The sequence below is a fragment of the Triturus cristatus genome, chromosome 6 (genome assembly GCF_964204655.1).
Source record: "Triturus cristatus chromosome 6, aTriCri1.1, whole genome shotgun sequence".
Lineage (NCBI taxonomy): Eukaryota > Metazoa > Chordata > Amphibia > Caudata > Salamandridae > Triturus > Triturus cristatus.
This window is the reverse complement of record NC_140589.1, coordinates 902,546,717-902,568,625: the sequence shown is the minus strand read 5'-3', so window position 1 is coordinate 902,568,625 and position 21,909 is coordinate 902,546,717.

The following is a 21,909-nucleotide window of genomic DNA, read 5'->3' as shown; positions in this document are numbered from 1 at the left end:
TAGAAAAATGAAAAAAAAAAAAAATTAAACACTTTCACAACGTCGGTGACAAATGCATATTTTGAAAAAACGTTTGAAATGATGACATGGTATTTAAGTATAACTATATAACACTTTCCATAATGCTGCACCATCCTGGAGTTAGAATAGTAAATATTACCCCTACACCATCCGACACTTTCCCTACTGCTGCACCTTCCTGGAGTTAGAATAGTAAATTATACCCCTACACAATCCAACACTTTCCCTACTGCTGCACCTTCCTGGAGTGAGAATATTAAATTTTACCCCTACACCATCCAACACTTTCCATACTACTGCACCTTCCTGGAGTTAGAATAGTAATAGGTTTGACTATTACATTGTTGGATTAAAAACAGTGTTAATTTAAAATACCTTTTGTTTTTGGTGTTTCTTATCTTGGTTTGGCTGCTGTTGTGGTTTTGGCCTGCTGGCAGGAGGTTTGAGTTATTTCTTTAACAGATTTTTTCACAAAGTTGCAAACTATGGTCTGTGGAAATGACAAAAAATTAAAACAACTTTGACAACGTTGGTGAAAAAAGCAAAATGTGAAAAATTGTTTGTAATTCTGACATTTTATTTCAGTGTAACTACAGAACATATCAAACTTTCCATGGTGCTGCACCACACTTGAGTTAGAAACAAAAATTAGAATTGGTACCCCTAAAAATACTAAACTTACAATAATGCTGCACCATTATGAACTTAGAGTACTAATGGATACCCCTACACCATCCCTCACTTTCTCTACTGCTGCACCTTCCTGGAGTTAGAATAGTAATTGTTACCCCTGCACCATGAAACACTTTCTCTACTGCTGCACCTAAGTGTAGTAACCTTAGTAATTGTTACCCCTGCACCATCACACACTTACCTTTATGATGCACCTTCAATGTGTAACAATTATTATTTATCCCTACACCATACAAAACTTTTGCTAATGCTTAAAAATTTAATTTTTTTTAAAAAAATGAAATATTAAATAATTTACCTTCACAATAACAAAGATGAGTCGAGTAGGTTGAGGTGAAGATAAATTAGGCAAACGATATGTTGCTTTTCAACGAAAAACAAATTTCTGTTTTAGGAACAAAAAAAAGATGTTTGAAGTTGGTATATATTAAAGTTATTTCAGAGGAAAATAATTGGTTAGAGTACATTTTAACAAAAAAATAAAATTATTTTTAAAGCACTGTTATTATGGAAATAAAATATGATTTAGGAGAAAACAAGGTGTTAAAATATAATAGAGACTTACTAGTAGCTTGAAATAAAGAATGCTTCTTCAAAGGATTTCAGTGTTCTCTCAGTCGAGGTCACAGTGTAGGTGTCAGAGGGTCAGGTTTTTACGTCTGGTCTCTCTGGTAGTTGATAATCAACTGATTGCAAAATGGTGTCTTGCTGGTATTTATAAGTTTTAGTCAGTGTCACTATTAATTTTTTTAAAAACAGCGCTCGTTGTGTTTTTTTGTATATTTTATTTTGCTGTGGAAAATGATAATTTAAAAAATCATTGAAAGATGTATTGTTTTCATTTATTAGCTCCGTTTTGGCATCCATTTTGGAACATGTCTTTTGCTATTGTTTTCATAGAAAGTGTTGCAGGACAAGTTTTCGAAGTGAGATGGATAAAATGGCGACTATGTGTATGTGTCTTCTGTTTTAATCCGTTTATTTATTTTTTGATATAATCATGATTTATTTGTATATGAACTGTTTTTTAATTTTTCGTTATTTGTGCTTAACTTTAAAATGTGTTAAAAAGGATTTTTGGAGAAATAGGAGTATTAATTTTAATACGCTAGTATTAATTTTAATACTCGAGTATTAATTTTAATACTCGTGCATTATTTTGGTAATGCATTTGAGTAGATTTACGTTCAGTTTATCTCCACATTTTAATACACTTCCCCACCCTAAAACCCCTAATTTCCCTGCATCCCGTGCCAGATTTTATTGAACGTTTTAATAAAAAATATATTTTTTTGGCGTTGTAATGGTATGCGTTGTAATGGTTTTCGTTGTAAAAGCACTTTTAAGTATTTTACTTAGTTTTGCGTTGTAACAGTATTCGTTGTAAAATATTGCGTTGTAATAGTGTTTGCGTTGTAAAAAATGCGTTGTAAAGGTATGCGTTGTAATAGCATGCGTTGTAACGTCATACATCCGTCAGCAATACCTATTCCCGAACAAGGTGTTCTCTGAACCAAGGACGCCTTTCATGATTTAAACGATAAAGCTTCAAATAGGCAACAACAAATAAAGGGATTTTAACAATAAGAAGTGGCTGTGAGCCACTTCTTCTTTTTGAACAACTCCCTTTTCATGTGTATAATGAAATATACAGAAATGTCTTTACCTTTATGAATTATTACCAATTTGGAGATTACGTGCTTGTACACCTTAGCGATGCCTATTCATTGTGTGTACCACGTCAAGTCAAGTTAAGTAGTTTATTTGTATAGTTAATTAAAACCGTTGCAATACAAAAAATATATTCAATTAAAAGCTATCACATACATATATAAAACTCTTGTATCTAACAACTGTGCTAAAAAAGCTTGCTAATTTTGTACAGATAATGTAGCATGAATAACTTGTCAGTTTTATCAGCTTGAATTAAATGTTTGAAGTGTCCTCAGACCCCTTACACGTTTACACATATTTTTTCTGACTAGGTTCCTATTGTCTGCATTTCTGGCATTTTGTTACCGCACAGTCTCAGATACTTTACTGTTCTGCAGTTCAACTGTGGATCACTAGATGCAAGACATGCCGACAGAGCTTGCCTCCTGGTGCGAATCCCTCGTTGATTGAAAAGTTTTTTCAGAAATTTCTTTCATGCTTTTGTGAGTTCTTTGCAGGAGCATAGTAGATGCAGCATGTCTTCCCGAGCCGATCCACATAAGCGGCACACAGAGCCTGCTTTGTGTGTACCACGTATGAACACCTTCACATCCTCTTTTATCATCGTTTTTAATGACAATTTGGTAAACTTTGTTATAATTATTATAGAATTGTGATATACAATGAGTAATGTATGTTTATTTACTTATTCCTTTACATTTAAATTGTATTATTCACTTCTTTAATACATCATTAGTTGTATGATAAGATTGTTCAATTTTTTAACACAGCAACCCTTGTTCTTCAATAATTAAACCCAGGTTCCTGTATTTCCTTGGGTTTGTCTTTGTCTGAGATATATAGGGCCGGATTCACAAAGGTAAAGATAGACCAAAGTCTACGTTTAGACCTGAACTCTAAGTTTAGAACTAAAATCTAACTCTACTACTTCTAAAGTTAGACTTTTGGTCTAAGTTTAGACCTGAAGTCTAATTTAGACGTAAAGCCTAACTTTACTTCTACTAAAGTTAGAATTTTGGTCTAAGTTAGACTTTTGGTCTAAACTTAGACCAAACGTCTAACTTTACTAGTAGTAAAGTTAGACTTCAGGTCTAAACTTAGACTTTTGGTCTAAGTTTACCTTTGTGAATCAGGCCCATAGTGTTAGTTAATGGCAGCATATAGCATAGAAATGGTCAACTGAGAAGCAGAAAATATAATCTGCAGAAATGCAGTCCTCAATAATGATGAAACTTAATTGGATGCTTCTTGGGTCTTAGGCTCTAACACACCTACGCATCATAATAAATAAGCATAGTCATGGTACAGGTTGTGTTCTCACACCTCCCACAGAGTTTTTGGACACATGCCAGGTTGTGCAAAGTTAGCATGAAAGCTATGAAAAAAATCTTAGGAAAATATTTGAAAATGTACCTACATTATTACATCTAACAGTTATTCAGAAGATAGTAGTTTCTAAAGAGCTGAATAAGTGGAATCAGTGGGGATGATTTGTGGAAGAGCTGTGTCAAAGCAATTCAGTAGGGTTGGGGCCTGACTTAGGGGCTCATTAGGATTGCGGAAGGACCCCCACCGCCAGCCATGCGGTGGCAGTCCCTCCGTCCTCCGACCGCGATTTTCCCCTGCCATATTAGAATGGTGGAATCCGACCGCAACCGTGGTGGTCGCAAAGACCGTTCGCCACAGAACCACCACAGGCAATCCTTACAATTGCCTGGTGGAGCGGTCTTCATCAGTAAAATGGTGGCAGTGCCTAACAGGCACTGTCTGCCTAATTACGATGTTGGCTGTAGCCAGTGTGGAACCGCCATGGAAAGGCTGGCGGAGATTGGGTTTGGTTCCCTTTTGCGGGCCCCCCTTGTGTCGGGGGAGGCGAGAGTGCACTTGGGGGGTACCCATGGTATCCCCCTACATTTCACAGCACTACATGGCAGGCACCGTGTGGTGCCTGCCACGTAGTGCTGTGAAAAGCACAACATGGCATATTCACATCGTGGCGGGTGCTGCTCTCAGCAGCACCTGCCGCAATGTTAATGATCAAGATCATGTGATCGGGTGTGCGGGACCGCCGCATGCATGGCTGACGGTCCCTGTTTACACCAGGATGGCGGACGGGCTTGAGTCCGTACGCCATCCTAATGAGCCCCTTAGTTAGTTTGGAGTAGGACTAGTAAAGGCCTTTCCGCCCTTGAGATTACAAATGCACAGTTCCCGTCATGGTTTCCATGCCAGTCTGTCCGATAAGGAAACCATGTCAAAAAGCGTGTTTGTGGGCGTACAGCAGGGCTCCCTTTGGTGCACGGCCTCCAGTTGGAGGCCATGTGCCCCCCTGTTGATCCCTACACCTTGTGGCAGGCACCTAGAGGTGCCTGCAACGGGGTGCAGGGATGAACCACACCTCCCATTAGACTATGGGAGCATGCATTATGGCCATAATGAATGCTCCCATAGTGAAATATCGGAATGCGACCATACAGTGTTTGGTCGCATGCTAATGAGGCGGTCGGGAATGCCGATCAGGTGTCGGTCGGTCCCAGGACAGAGTCGGTGCCAGGCTGAAGAAATTCCGCCCGACTTCGAAATCAGGCTTACAGTATGTGCATTTTTATTATTGGTAGTTTTATTTACATTTCTTTGTGCATTTATGTCACAAGGAGAGCAGTGAGGACATTCAGCACGGGGCTGAGTGGTGGGAGGCTCGGGATTTCACGGACCCTATGTTTTATACTCTGCAGGAAGACGAATGGACAGCTTCAGGAATCGAGGACACAACTACAACAGACGCCTTCCCCTTTAACTGGGATGAGCTCCCGGACAACCCCGCCCCGTATGATGACACCACAGGCCAGCAGCCAATAAGACCGCACGAAGAACATAGCGGAGTGTGGATGAACACCGGAGCGGGAGAACTGGAGAACGAAGGACGTGAGAAGGAGGACAGAGAACGAGAGCGAGAACACGGAGAACGAGGTCACCAGGAGGAGCGAGGAAGGCCGCCGAAGGTGGAGAAGCCGGAGACAGGAGGACTCCGCAACCACGTACCGCCGAGCCGTGCCCACGGAGGAGCGTGGCTAACCCAGGTACGTGACCGTTTCACGGGCTGGGTCGGGAGGCGGGAGAAGGTGGAAACTTAAGATAACGCCGCTCGCCGACTCGATTGTATCCAAACTATCCCCTTCCTCACTTGCACTGATCCCTTTGCACACCGGCCGTAGCATAATTCGCACCAGAGCACCAGAGTGTTGTCCTCACTTCCCCGTCCCCGTGTGAGAATCGAGAGGGATTGTTTATTGACCATCGCCTATGCTTCTGTCTCTCTTTTGGGTTGACGGCACCTCGGAGTCCTCTACTCTTCCACAACTGACCAAGGGACGAAGCATCGCGAGATACGAAGCCGGAGCCACAACTCCCCGACAGGAGGCAGAGACTTGTTCCCCTTGAGGCTAAAACCCCCCTACCGGTTTAAAACAATCTGGCTGCACCTACAAAAAGGGACTATTCCAAAATAAAACCTTCCCTGACTAGACGTCGAGTCTTGAGTCATCCTTCTCACCCGCTCACAGTGGTGGAGAATGCGGGCACTGATCGGTCCATCTGCACTATAAAGATGGATGTCCTCATTCAACATATTATCAAAGGACAGGAGAAGCTTGAATGGGCGGTCGAGCGCCAGATGGCCTCCGCCAGTGCGGACCGCGATGTTTTCAAAGACACGATAGCGGCCCAGTTGGAGGGACTCCAGAAGGTGGTGATGGATCCCCAGGGCCCCCCAATACGTGAGACCAGGGGGCCGAGCCAGCCAGTCCCCGCCGGTCTGTCCCTCCAAAAGTACGTCCCTGGTGAGGACCCGGATGCCTTCCTCACAAACTTCGAGAGGGTAGCACGGGCATGTAGCTGGCCCCTGGAAAAATGGCCTTTTTTCTTGGCTCCTCTTCTGGTGGGAGAGGCGCAAGCCACATACCAGGTGGCCAACGCCAATGGAGAGACACCGTATGGAACAATTAAAGGCATCATCCTGGATCACCTAGGCCTAGATGCTGAAGCATATCGGGTGAGGTTCAGGAGGGTGAAAGGAGGACCAGGGGAAAACCCCAAAACGCTATTCTTTAGGCTTAAAATGGCGGCAGACAAATGGCTAACTCCCGGTACCAGCTCCAAGGAGGAAATCATGGAGAAAATATACCTGGTGCAATATTTGGAGGCATTGCCCTACAACACACAGCCGTGGTTGAGACAGCATAGCCACCTGACGGTTCAACAAGCCGTTGAGATGGCCACGACTTTTTCTAGAGCCCAACCAAAGGGATACAGTGGAGAGGGAGAGAAGCCACGTATGGTTCCCCTCAGACCTGAGAAGAGGCTCAAACCCCCGGAACCGATAAGACCCCGGCACACGAGGCTCGAGGTCCAAGGACTGAAGGGCACCCAGTGCTTTGACTGTGGGGAGTGGGGCCACATCGCCCGTGTATGTCCAAAGAAAAGACCAACGGAGGAACCCATGGAAGTGGGTTACATACCCAAATCCATTCTGTATACTGCGGAGATGGGGACGGCCTTCCATGTGAGTGTGCAGGTAAATGGTCAAGTCATTAGAGCCCTCTTAGACTCAGGATGTAAGCAGTCAGTGATCCAGGGGTTGTGGGTTTCGCATGACCAACTCGTCCCTGAGGCCTCGGTACACATTAGATGTGTACATGGAGACGTGAAACCATACCCTGTAGCTGTCATTCCCCTAGAACACTCGGGAGGGGTCCAAAACCACATAAGGGTCGGGGTATTAGACGAACTCCCGGAAGACCTCATTATCGGAACAGATAATCCGGACTTCTTGGACCTGTTCCAACGAGTACTGAACAAACCAAATCAGGGAAGTCGAAAAGGGGGGGTCCTTCATACACAGCCTCCACCCTGATAACCCCCGAACCATGGCTTACGGACCGTAGCTTCAAGTTCGCTCAAGCCAATGACACCACCCTATATAACGCCTGGGAACAAGCTCACAGTGCCACTGATTCTGAATCCCCTAGGTACCCCAGGTTTCTCATCAAAGACGGGTTGTTATATAGACAGGCGTCCCCCTCGGATCCCCATCAGCTGTTGGTACCCAAGGCCTTTAGGGAGCAGATAATGTTTTTCTCCCACTCTCACATCATGGCTGGACATACTGGGTCGGAGAAAACAACATAAACGGTACTAAGGTATTTTTACTGGCCTGGAATCTACCAGGACATCAAAACCCATTGCCAAGCCTGTACAGTCTGCCAGAAAAAGAATACTCATCGGCCCCCTGGAGTCCCCTTGCAACCCCTACCTGTGATAGGAACTCCATTCGAGAGGGTCGGGATGGACCTAATAGGACCCTTACCCCGCACAAAAAAAGGTCACTTGTACGTACTGGTCGTAGTGGACTATGCCACCCGCTTTCCTGAAGCCTTTCCCCTGAGGACTCCCACTACCCGGAATATAGCAGACTCCTTCCTGGAGCTGTTCTCTCGAGTAGGCTTCCCCAAGGAAGTTCTAACAGACCAGGGGACGCCCTTCATCTCTCGGCTGATGAAAGAAGTCTGCAGACTCCTAGACCTCCGTCACATCAAAACATCCGTGTACCATCCTCAGACGGATGGCCTAGTGGAGCGATACAACGGCACACTAAAAACCACCCTCAAGAAAATGTTGGAGGTAGAAGGATCAGAATGGGACCACCTCTTAACCTTGGCATTGTATGTCATCCGCTGTCAGGTACAGAGCAGCCTCGGGTATTCGGCCTTTGAGATGTTATATGGGCGCCAACCTCGCAGCCTGTTGGAGATGACTAAAGAGGTGTGGGAGAAGGAAGAATCCCTGGAAGCCCGAGAGATGCTGGATTATACTCAGGCATTGAAAACGAAGATAGGGAAGCTCCGCGATCTGGCGTACACGAATCTAGCGAAAAGTCAAGAGAAACAGGCCCACTATTACAACCGTGGCAAGAAATGGAGAACCCTAAAGGTGAACGACTGGGCCTTGGTGCTTCTTCCAACGTCCACACACAAGTTCCGGAGCGAATGGAAGGGACCATATAGAGTCATCGCCACAATCGGGAAGACCACATACAAGGTACAACTGTCCCCCAGTAGGACCCAAGTTTATCATATCAACATGCTAAAAAAATGGATAGGCCCTCCACCGAAAAATGCCTCCCTCTCCCTACCTACGCAGGGGAAAGGAGAGAACACGCTGCATCAACTACCAATCAACACCGAGCTCAGACAAACCGAGAGGGACGAGCTGATGGAGGTCCTGCACGTCCATGCTCACATCTTCTCGGATCTCCCTGGGAGAACCCATCTCGCCGAGCATCACTTTGAGACAACCCCAGGAAAAGTGGTCAAGCAACGCCCTTACAGGATACCCAAGGCAAGGAGAAAAGCCGTCCAACAAGAAGTAAGAGACATGATGCAGTTGGGAGTCATCAGACCATCCAGAAGTGAGTGGTCATCTCCAATAGTGATGGTGCCAAAGCCGGATGGAAGCATTCGTTTTTGTATGGACTTCAGGGCACTGAATGAGATCGCGTCCTTTGATGCTTATCCCATTCCCCGCATCGACGAACTTATAGAGAAATTAGGGGAAGCCCGATACATTACCACATTGGACCTGACCAAAGGGTACTGGCAGGTACCCTTACGAGAGGAAGATCGGAAAAAGACAGTTTTTTCTACTCCGGAAGGGCTCTACGAATTCACCGTGTTACCCTTTGGACTGCACGGTGCCCCGGCCACCTTTCAGCGCCTCATGAACACGATTCTACAACCACATCAAGCCTTTTCCTCTGCTTACCTCGACGATATCGTGGTCTTCAGTCCAAACTGGAAGACGCACCTCCAACATCTTCACACGATCTTCCAGGCATTGAGAGCCGCCGGATTACACATCAATTCCAAAAAGTGCAGGATGGCATTCCACAAAGTGAACTATTTAGGATATGTCCTTGGTCATGGCCTAAGAGCTCCCCAATCAGAAAAAATAAGAGCCATCAGAGCTACCCCTTTCCCTTCCTCAAAACGGGAGATGAGAGCATTCTTAGGGTTGATAGGGTATTATCGGCGCTTTATCCCTAACTTCTCTGAAGTAGCAACCCCCTTAACCAACACCCTCCTCAACGAGGTAAGACCCTCAGTATTCCACCACCCCACGGAACAGATGTTACACGCATTTCACACTCTCAAACATATCATCACTTCCAGTCCGGTACTGTCTTCTCCGGACCTCTCCCGTCCCTTTACCTTACACACAGATGCATCGAACCATGGGTTGGGGGCCGTCTTGTCCCAAGAGACGGGAGACGGTATCGAACACCCTGTTGTCTATATCAGCAGAAAGCTGTTCCCTAGGGAGATGAAGTACCCGACGATAGAGCGTGAATGTCTAGCGATAAAGTGGGCTACAGATAAATTACGCTACTATCTTGAAGGGCGTCACTTTCTCCTCTATACTGACCATGCACCCCTCCAATGGATGAGCCGGAACCTCTCCAACAATCCAAGGGTTCTCCGTTGGTTTCTATCCCTCCAGCCTTTTTCCTTCACTCTTAAACATAGGAAAGGAAAAGACAATGCTAGTGCGGACTACTTTTCCAGTACATTCCCTCTCCCCGATCGGGAGAAACCGGTGGTGGAGGAGTGTCACAAGGAGAGCAGGGAGGACATTCAGCACGGGGCTGAGTGGTGGGAGGGTCGGGATTTCACGGACCCTATGTTTTATACTCTGCAGGAAGACGAATGGACAGCTTCAGGAATCAAGGACACAACTACAACAGACGCCTTCCCCTTTAACTGGGATGAGCTCCCGGACAACCCCGCCCCGTATGATGACACCACAGGCCAGCAGCCAATAAGACCGCACGAAGAACATAGCGGAGTGTGGATGAACACCGGAGCGGGAGAACTGGAGAACGAAGGACGTGAGAAGGAGTACAGAGAACGAGAGCGAGAACACGGAGAACGAGGTCGCCAGGAGGAGCGAGGAAGGCCGCCGAAGGTGGAGAAGCCGGAGACAGGTGGACTCCGCAACCACGTACTGCCGAGCCGCGCCCACGGAGGAGCGTGGCTAACCCAGGTACGTGACCGTTTCACGGGCTAGGTCGGGAGGCAGGAGAAGGCGGAAACTTAAGATAACGCCGCTCGCCGACTCGATTGTATCCAAACTATCCCCTTCCTCACTTGCACTGATCCCTTTGCACACCGGCCGTAGCATAATTCGCACCAGAGCACCAGAGTGTTGTTCTCACTTCCCCGTCCCCGTGTGAGAATCGAGAGGGATTGTTTATTGACCATCACCTATGCTTCTGTCTCTCTTTTGGGTTGACGGCACCTCGGAGTCCTCTACTCTTCCACAACTGACCAAGGGACGAAGCATCGCGAGATACGAAGCCGGAGCCACAACTCCCCGACAGGAGGCAGAGACTTGTTCCCCTTGAGGCTAAAACCCCCCCTACCGGTTTAAAACAATCTGGCTGCACCTACAAAAAGGGACTATTCCAAAATAAAACCTTCCCTGACTAGACGTCGAGTCTTGAGTCATCCTTCTCACCCGCTCACAATTTATAAGAGAAAAAATGGTGTTCCAAAGTTTGATTACAAATAATAGTAGTAACAAAAATAATATACATTTGTATATGTTTATTTTAATTTAAAATTTTCAATGTTTTCTTTTGATTTTTTCATCCAGTAATATATTTCCAATATATTTGTTCTTTTTACATTTTTTGTAAACTGTTTATATTTGAACAGATATACAATAATATGTCTTTTGTAATTTTTACAAGTACATATTTATTTACATATTTTTAGTTAGGTATAGTTTGAAAAAACAGATATATTTGTAATACATATGCTTTAAAAAGTTTTCATTTTTGTAAATGCATGTTATATACTTTTATTGAAATTATAGAATGCTTTGGATATGTATTTTAATATGTAACATATTTTTAAATAGTAATTAGTTTTAATTTTTAGAGTCTATTAAATATATTTTAATAGTATTTTTTATTTTACATTTTTAAAGAATGTAGAAAAATGAAAAACAAATTTACAATCAATATTTTGATACAATTTTTCGTTGGTATACATTTGTGTATCATGTATATTTTTATAATATAATGTTGACATTTTTTACATTTTATTAATTGTAATTTACGAATTTACATATAATATACATTAAATATTATAATATTTAATATAAATTTTACAATTTTATTTTTGCATTGGTAGACATTTTGCGCCTGATTATGATGTTAGTCGAAGTTGCCTCCGACCAACAGCTCTGCAATTTCGGAACTGACCGACCTTGGGTCCTTGGTCCGAAACCGCAATTAAGATGCAACCACACATCGCAAACTCCCATTTCCCTATTGCAGCTGGTGCGGCGTTCAGAAACCGGCCCCAGCACAAGCTCCCATAGAGAAAAGGGAGTTACTATAAATGCCTGCACCGTTTGTCAGGCACCTCACGGTGCCTGCCACATGGTGCAAGGATTTACAGGGGGTCACCAAAGGTGCTCCCCACCCCTCAACCAGAGGGCACAGAAGGAGGAGGACCCTGGTAAGGGGTCCCCAAAGTTGCTTTCCAACAGGCTTTCCATGTCGGAAAGCCCGACATGGAAATCTTGTCGGAAACCAACATCATAATCCCAGCAGCTGAAAAGTGATCCATTAGGGATTATGATTGGTTTCCAACTGGTCAACGGGCTCCTTGAGCCTGTTGAAACCAGTCGGATTGACTGGTCAGTTTAAACTCCGAACACCTTCTTTGTAATAAGGCAGTCAGAGTTTAAATCAGGGCTGTCGGTCGCAATGCCTCTGACCAGTGGTCGGAGGCTTTCCAACTGGCATTCAAATGAGGCTCTAAATATTTTTAACAAAATGTTTCTATTTTTTAAAAAAAAAAATCATAATTTTTTTGGACTAGTTTTCCCAATTATTTTTTATGGGAAAATAGTCTTCTTTCCAGTTTAATTTAGCACCACTTTTTTTTTTTACTTTCTTTGCTTTGTATTCTATCTATTTCATAGTTAAGTTACTTTTTCAGAGGGAAGCTCTCGGTTGGGAGCTGCGTTCTTCAGTTAAGGTAAGTTTGTGTTAAATTATTTTTAAGCTAATTTTAGGGTGGGGGAGTTAGTAGGTGTGTAGGTAGATAAGTAGTGTATTAATTGTAGTTTTGTTTAGTAGTGTAATGTGGTTTTGGCAGTATAGGGGTCGATACCGAGCCTGGATTTTTTTTCCCGTACGACTCGTATCCGTATTTTTTTACGTACGAATCGTACAAGTCCCGTACAAACGGCGAAGTACGATTCGTACGTGAAAAATACATACGAATCGCCTCGGGAAAAGTCTACGAGACGTCCCCGGATAGTTTTACATACAAATCGTAAAACTGAAGTCCGAGCGCGCAAGTACAATCCGTACCGCCCGTCCGAAAACACAAGCGCATGGATAGGCTCCGTACCGAGCGAACTTTGTACGAGCCCTACCCCGAGTACACTTGTGCCTGGGGTACGAGTCGTACCGCCCCCCCAGCCTCCCGCATACGTCCGCACCGTACTCCCCACCCCCCGTATGTACGGCCCGTACCCCCTGTGGAAATAAAATTGACAATTGTGCCCCATCATTTCCCTGTTTCTGCCTGGTAGCCATTTGCCTCAGACAAACACCCATTTTGTGTGTGACATGCTCTCAGCAACTAATCGGCCTGCAGGGAAGACGGGTGGTGGGGTGGCAGCTATCATCCGCTCGACCCACACCTTTTCAGAGATTGCCGTAACTCCGCTTCCCAATACTGATTATATGGCTTTAAAATTTTCCTCTCCCAAGTTATCTTTTGCTTGTATTCTTGTTTACAGACCGCCTGATCATATGCCCCTTTTCCCTAAACTTTTCAGCGACTCTATCGCCCAACTAGCTATCAGCTATGCGAATATTATAATAATCGGCGATTTTAACTACTGGCCTTCGGACACTCATGAAAGCCAATCATCGCTGGAATTCACAGACTTATTAAAAGGAATGAATCTTTCTCAATCCATTCACACTCCTACCCACCACACAGGTCACATATTGGACCAGGTCTGGATGTCTGACCTCGACATATCTCCTCCTTTGGTCTTTCCCTGTTCCTGGTCTGATCACTACTTCATTTCTTTTGTCCTTCACTTACACACTATATGCCCTCCCCCCCGGATTAAGAATTTTAGAGCCCGGAACTGGAACAGAGCGGATCTGGCTGAATTCTATGCCTCACTAGCCTCCACTGTACCTACCCCGTTGACTTCGCTTACAGCTCAGTCTGACAACCTCGATACCTGGTTACGTCAGGCCAGCGACAAAGTCGCCCCCTTTAAGAACATCAAAGTTAAGCGCCCTCATGACGCCCAACGCTGGTTCACGGACCAACTGAAAGCGGAGAAACTCGCCTTGAGGCAATTTGAACGCCGCTGGTGTTGCCATTATGACCCTCAACTAAAACTAGCTTACACTGAGGCGTTGAAGCTGTATAAATTATCGATCTTGGCAGCCAAAACGACATATTATTCTAAACTCATTTTGGATTCCAACAACAATTCCAAAACCATCTTTTCTGTTGTTAATGAGTTATCTCTGCCGGATAGGGTCACTCCCCAGCCTTTGCCGACTCAATCTCTCTGCGACTCACTTAACTCGTACTTCATAGACAAGATCATCACAATAAAAACCAACATTCCGACCCCGGCATCCCCCACTCCGCCCCCCCTCCCCCTAAAAAACACTAGCTCCCTGTCTAGATTCCCCCCTATCTCTTCACAAGAATTCATCTCTCTTCTTCTTAAAGTCAAATCAGGCTCCCCCAACGATTGTTGTCCCCCTCAGATTCTGAGAGAAGCCTTCCTAACATGCCCAGGCCCTCCCCTTGCTCTTCTCAATAACTCTCTTGCTACTGGGGAGGTCCCTCTCTCCTTTAAGCAAGCATCTATCGTTCCCATTTTAAAAAAACCTAACACTGATCCCCTTACACTCAGCAATTACAGACCCATCTCCCTTCTTCCCTACTTGGGAAAAATTTTGGAGACCTATGTCACCCGCTGTTTGAGTTCATTTATTGAGGAATCTGGTTTTTTGGACTCTCAGCAGGCGGGCTTTAGACCCCTCCACTCCACCGAGGCGGTCATAGTAGCAGTCATGGACACCCTCAGGAAGGGTGCCGACAATAACACCTCTCAGGCCCTTGTCCTGTTGGACCTCTCGGCGGCTTTTGACACGGTCGATCATTCCATCCTGATCGACCGTGTCCACAATGCCGGCATTCAGGGAGTGGCCCTTGACTGGCTCAGATCCTTTCTTCATCAGCGATCACAGTCCGTCCATCTCTCCTCCTTCTCTGCCCCTTACACCTCTCTCCCTTGCGGCGTCCCACAGGGCTCTGCATTGTCCCCTCTCCTCTTTAATCTGTATCTCCAACCTCTCCTAGCTTCCCTCCGTGATTCGCCAGTTACTAGTTTCAACTATGCTGACGACCTTCAGTTGATTTTTCCTATTGACTCCTCCCCGTCCTCCTGTCTTAATTTTCAGTCGACTATGTTGTCCATTGCGGAATGGATGTATCATAGTCACTTGAAGCTGAACCCTACTAAGACTGAGCTTGTCTTGGTTGGCAGCTCCAACCATCCTTGGAACTCCTCATTTTGGCCTCTATCCCTGGGGACCGCTCCGGTCCCTGTGCGTTCAGTCAAAAGCCTGGGAGTGATTATCCCTGATGATCTTTCAATGAAGCCACAAATCAACGCGGTCACCTCAGCCTGCTTCTTCCATCTTAGGCGGGTTCGTAAGATCAGTAGGTTTCTTACTAAAGAAGCCCTGACCCTAGTTGTTATGGCACTCATCACTTCCAGGCTTGACTACGCCAACTTACTATATGCCGGTCTCCCGGCTTGTCATCTTCACCGCTTACAGCTGGTGCAGAATCAAGCTGCCCGCCTGATTTTTCACCAGCCGAAATTCCAACATGTCACTCCCCTCCTTCACAGTCTTCATTGGCTTCCTATTTCCAAACGATGTATTTTCAAGATGGCATGTTCTACCTTCAAGGCCCTCTCACAGGCTGCCCCGGCCTTCATCTCCTCTAATCTGTCCCGTTATACCCCTTCCAGAACCCTTCGATCCTCCTCTCTTAACCTTCTTGAGATTCCCAAGTATAAAAGGAAAAAGCATGGTGGCCTCTCCTTTTCTGTTTTGGCCCCTTCTACCTGGAACGCTTTACCATTAGCTCTTCGCATCTGCCCTAAGTATGACTGCTTCCGCAGACTTCTGAAAACCTCGCTCTTCCAATCTGCATACGGCTAATTATCTCATCCTGGCTCTCTGTTATTTGTCATTTAGCGCCAAGAAACCGATGGTGAAAGTGCGCGGTATAAATATTTTAACATAACTTGTCTGAAAACTGTCCTTCACATCCCCATTGAATCTTGCACAACCCCCTGCTCCTTGTGGTCGAGCAAATTCCAAGAAGCCTGCCTGTGTGCCTTCCCCCAGTTGTGCCAGAGACTCAGCCACATCCTGTCCATTGTTGGTAACTCAGCCTGTCACACCAGCTGCCCTGTGACCACCCCCAATTGAAAGAGGAAGCACGAGGTTAGGCCCTGAAACCACACCAACTAATAGAGGAAGCACAAGGCTGTACACTGTGAACACACATTTCTGTGGTTCTGCCAATTCCCAGAACCAGCAAGATAGTTCCTGTTTAAACAAGATGGTTCCTGTTCTTGACTCTAAGCCAGAGATAAACCCCCGGATGAGTAAGGGCCTTCAACTGAAAGAGAACACATTTCCACACATCACATGCCCTCTCACGAGACACAAGACACTGCCCTACCTTGACACATCTGTTGGAAATTACTGCTTGTCACTTCCCTTTTTCTTGTCACTTCTCCTTTCTTCTTTTGCCTATTGACTGAAAACTGTATAAATATTCTGATGTGTGAATAAAACTGCAGACCACTCCTTTACCCGCTTGGTGCTGGAGCTCTCCCCTTAACTCGAGTTACTGGACCCTTTTTTTACTCGAACACCACAGACTCCTCTCTTTGCTTTGACTGAAATTATGATTATTAAGTATAGAAATTCTGAGATGAGGTAATATTGAATTAATTGACCACATTAATTGGCGCCCGAACAGAGACATTCCCTTTTCCCCACGCGCCGGCGATATTGGACCCGGTACTGTCCCCTCCTGACCTTTGACGGACTTCAAAGTGCACAACGCGGGGAATTCCCGCTAACTCCTTCGAGGCAAAGAGGGTGACCAGCTGCGGCCCGGCATCCACACGAGGCGGTGAGGAAAATTGCGGAACGTCCTGAACCAGAGCCCAACCTGTGAAGAGACGAATCCGAGGTTCTGCGAGTCCCACCTTAGAAGCTACGTGCATTTTTAAGATCTTCAAGAGGCCTTCCAGTTATTTTTTTCGGTGAGTACTGCTGAAAAGTATAAAGACGGACTCACCACTTTGTGGGTGCGGTAAAGATACAGGTTTTTGTTGGTTTCTCACTTATTTTGTGAGGACTGCTAAACTAGTATAAAAGATGGACTCACCACTTTCCTGGGTACGGTAAAGATATATGTTCTGTTTGTTTTTCTTTTTCTCTCAATTATAAATCTTTGAAAAATCTTGCCATCATGCCTATTTTCTCGAAAATACGTAAGATAGCAACCAAAAGGAGTATTCTTGAGAAGGAAATTCCCCTTCCTCCTCGGGATACTCCAGGACACTTCATGTATGCAAAACATGGTGTCGGTGCAATTATTTATTGTGATTTATGGGTGGATTATACTAAAGACCTAGAACACAGATATAGATGGCCTGAAAATGGTACTTTTGACATGGAATGTTTTATAAAATTAGAGGAACAGTTGTGGAACAAAAAGGGAGTCCGTCAGTCACAAAGTGACTCGGTGGAATTATGGAGAAAAGAAGCCCATAGGAGGCAACAGAAGGAATTGCATAAAGTTGAAAAGGGTAAGAGAATATCAGAGCAGGCCAAGAAAGAACAGTTACAAGAAATAGGGAAAGAAGTAGTTAGTGACAGGAATAAAAGGGAACAAACAGCCATTTCTACTGGTTTTTATCCTGTATTGCCATCTGCACCTGAAAACCTTAACATTGCACCAGCTAAGACACAACCTACCGCCCCATCACCAGAGGATACTTTCACCAATTTCCTCTTAGATACTCCACCTCCATATGAGGTTCCAGTAATTCAACACCATCTGCCTCCGCCACCCTTTTTACAACATAACACACTACCTCTCACTCCAGAAGGGGGTGGCGTAGGTCCAGACCCAGGTAAAACAATTCCCGACTGCCCCTATGACCCGACTCCGAGCAACACAGGGGAGGCGGGCCGAATAAGTAAAATATTTCATGACTCCTGGGAAGAAATAAGACATCTACCAGCAATTGACACGTTTCTTCAAGCGGCCTCTGAGTTTCTTCGTACTGGAGAGAACTCACGAGCCATTAACGCTATGACTACAAGAAGATCACACCCTGTAAAAATGCACATGTATAGGTTCCTCCTTTGCTGTTTCATAAAACACATACAAGCAGAGGAAAGAAATGTACCAGTTTCATTTTTTGACTTATTAGATTACGCATCCGACCACACTAGTCTAGAACTTATAAATGATGCACTAGACAGGTTCACCCGTAATGTGACCCGTATTCTGCAAAACTTGCAAACAAATGAAGAGAATAAGAAACTTGAGGAGGAAATTACTGAACCTACTGAAAAAGTCCTACCCGTTCGTTCTTCCGCCCCTAATTCACGAACACCCCAGCCTACATTCCTCCAAGGTCACTCTGAACGGTCATCTCCAGATGAGTTATTTGAAAAAACATCCAATGCATTAGACTACTGGTTAGACCAGGAACCTCCGCTTACACCGGAGGAGGAGGAAATAGCCAGAACTGCGACCCTATGGGTCTCTCAATATAAGATATATGACAATGATCTCATAGCCCAACTTTTTCTAGCATTACCACGCTCACATCAAAGATTAGCAAGTCTCTACATGGTACAACATCTCAACACACTCAATGACACTCATTTTAAACATGATCCAACACTCGAAGATTTTCTGTCTGACTGCGCTGATAACATGTTCCTCCACAATAGTTCAGTTTTTCTCAACACACTTATAGATTTTAGACAGAAATACCAGAAAACGACTGAATATAAATCTTTCAATAATACTTGTGGACCAATTAATAGACTTCCTCAAACACGCCAGTTCCCCATGAGAGAGGTCCACCCCAGAGCTGACATGAATGGCGCGCTACAACGCGTTTTTATTTATGTACCATTGACAAAACTTGAGTTACTAAGGATAAAAGAGATGGTTCCCCCCCACTCAAAGGATCCTGCTGGATTCTTTAAAGAATTAGGAGATGTATTAATGATGGGAACATATACTCTTTCTGATATCACAGCAATTCTGAAATTATTGTTGCCATCGGGTATATATGACAAACTAAGAGAGAAAGATTGGGAAGTAGCAGGTGAACACATTAGATGGACCGAACTTCAGAATGACGACAATACTAGAGTAGCAGGTCAAGGTATAGGAGACAGACTAAAAGCACTTCCTGGCACTATTTTAAAGGTGCTACCACAGTTACTGACAGTGAAAAAGGAGGACTGGGATACCATTTCCTCCTGCAAACAGAAACATGGTGAAGACATAGGAGATTATTACACCAGACTTGAAAAATGTTTTGCGGTAAATAGCGGCCTTACGCCGACAAGCGAAGCTTACCCGCATCTGTTTGTTTCCAAATTAGTAGACAACACCTTGCCAGCTTTTAAGGAAAGAGTAATAAAAGTAGAAAGTACCTGGCAAGCACATACACCACCACAGGTGTTACAAATGCTACAATACCACCAAAATCGCATTAGGGATGAAGAAGAAATTGATAAGAAACGCATGAAAGACACCAAGATGAAAACGTTAGTAGCCCAAACTGCACCCCAGCGCCAACAGACACCAGGTAGCCAGACAAACGTGAAGAGCACTTGTAATTATTGCAAAAAGACGGGACACTTCGTTAAAGACTGCCCTGTCTTAAAGCACAATTTGGCTACTGGTAAGACACAGCCTCGTCCATATCAGCCAAAACAGAATGTTTCCCAAGACAGTTCAACACCTTCAGTTCCACCGACAACACAAATGGTCCAAATGAACATTATAGACAGCGACTACACTGAAAACTACCCAGATTTTTCATGATGTTGCCCAGGGAGAGAAGATGACAAACTGCCCCTAATCCCCATCCCAGTAGATCAGAAAGGCCCATTTATAGAGGTCCGACTTCTTGGGGAGGATAGAAAGTTTCTACTAGACACTGGGGCCAGTAAAACAACAATAAGCCATCAAGAGATCCCAGAGGCTCCTCTCTCGGGTTCAAAAGGTATTTCTCTGGGTTTCTCCGGACCACCTGTGACAAACGCCACAACAAAACCACTGCCCTTGCAGGTTGGTCCCCTCACGGCAACTACAGATCTTATATTGACAAAATCATGTCCAGAAAATTTGCTTGGTATAAAAACATTGAAAGAATTAGGAGCTGTTATTGTTTGCTCACCTAAAGATGTCAGATTATTTCTACGAGATTTTAAGGGCCACTACCCAAGTGGAGAATTAGACGAGCGTTTGAAAGATTTGCCACACGCCCTTTGGGCCACTGATTCCACCACAGTAGGATGTATGGAAATAACACCTCACAAGGTTACACTGAAAGAGGGAGCCCAACTACCACGTATAAGACAATACAAAATTCCACCTCAAGCTGAACAAGCATTAATGTTAATTATTCAGGACCTAATACAGTCAGGTGTGATTAAAGAAACAACTTCGAACATTTGCAATTCCCCTGTTTTACCAGTTCATAAAAAAGTGGAACAAGGAACACCACCTGTCTACAGACTAGTGGTGGATTTGAGAGAGCTCAATAAATGTGTCATTCCACAACACCCTGTGGTCCCAGACATCTCCACTTTACTCACAGCCATAGATGCAGAAGCAACGCATTTTTCTGTCATTGACTTAAAAAACGCATTCTTCAGTATACCCATTCACCCAGACAGTCAATACCTTTTCGGCTTCTCCTTACAAGGACGAAGTTTCCAATTCACAAGAGCTCCTCAAGGTTTCACCGGAAGTCCAAATGTATATAGCCAAGCGCTGAAAAGACAATTGGACACTATTCAAATGCCCACGGATACAGCCATACTACAATATGTTGATGATATCCTCCTTACGGCCACATCTGACGCAGCATGTGCTGAAGCATCACTACTAGTACTAGAATTCCTAGCTGCAAATGGCCATAAAGTTTCCCCTGGTAAGCTCCAATTTTGTTTACAGCAAGTGGCATACTTAGGGCACTTGCTGTCAAAGGAGGGTAGGCAGCTTACACAGGAACGCATCCAGCTCATACAACAAATACCACAACCAACAACACAGAAACAAGTTCGAGCTTTTGTTGGTCTCACCTCATATTGTAGACAGTGGATCCCGCAATTTGCACTCATTTCTAAACCATTAGTGCAGCTGACAACACTCGAAGCTGGCGCTACTCCACAATTACCCTGGACAGATGAACACACGCAAGCTTTTCACTCCCTTAAAAAGGCTATGTGTCAAGCCCCAGTGTTAGCAACACCTGATTACACCAAAGATTTTACCTTGTTTGTAACAGAAAACTCAGGTACAGCACTATCAGTCCTGACCCAACTTCAAGCAGACAGACATAGACCATGTGGTTATTTTTCAAGTACATTAGATCCAGTAGCACAAGCATTACCTGCATGTCTAAAATCAGTAGCAGCTACTGCACAAGCTATTAGACAAAGCGATGCTATTGTATTGGGACATCATCTGACAGTCCAGGTCCCACACGCTGTAGAACTTCTGCTAAACAGAGCGCAAACACAGCATCTGACAATAGCCAGACTCACCGGATATGAGATGACGCTTTTTCAGCCACATATTGAGATTAGACGATGCAACATTTTAAACCCAGAAACACTGTTGCCACTGACATCTCCTACAGAACAACTTCACGATTGTATTGACATAATTGATTTAGTGACCAAACCCAGACCAGATTTACAAGATACTCCCCTTTCTAAGGCAGAAATGACACTTTTTGTTGATGGTTCTTGCATGAGACTCCCCACTGGAGAACTAGCAGCAGCCTATGCCGTCACAAATGGTACAAACACCTTGGAAGCACACAAGATAGAGATACTGTCGGCACAAGCAGCCAAACTCATAGCACTAACACAAGCATGTCACTTAGCAAAAGGAAAATCAGTTAACATTTACACTGATTCACAGTACGCTTTCGGGGTTGTACACAACTTCGGCACATTGTGGAAAGAGAGAGGATTCCTCACATCACACAGGTCTAAAATACAGCATGCTACACTCATCACTGCCCTCTTAGAGGCCAGTC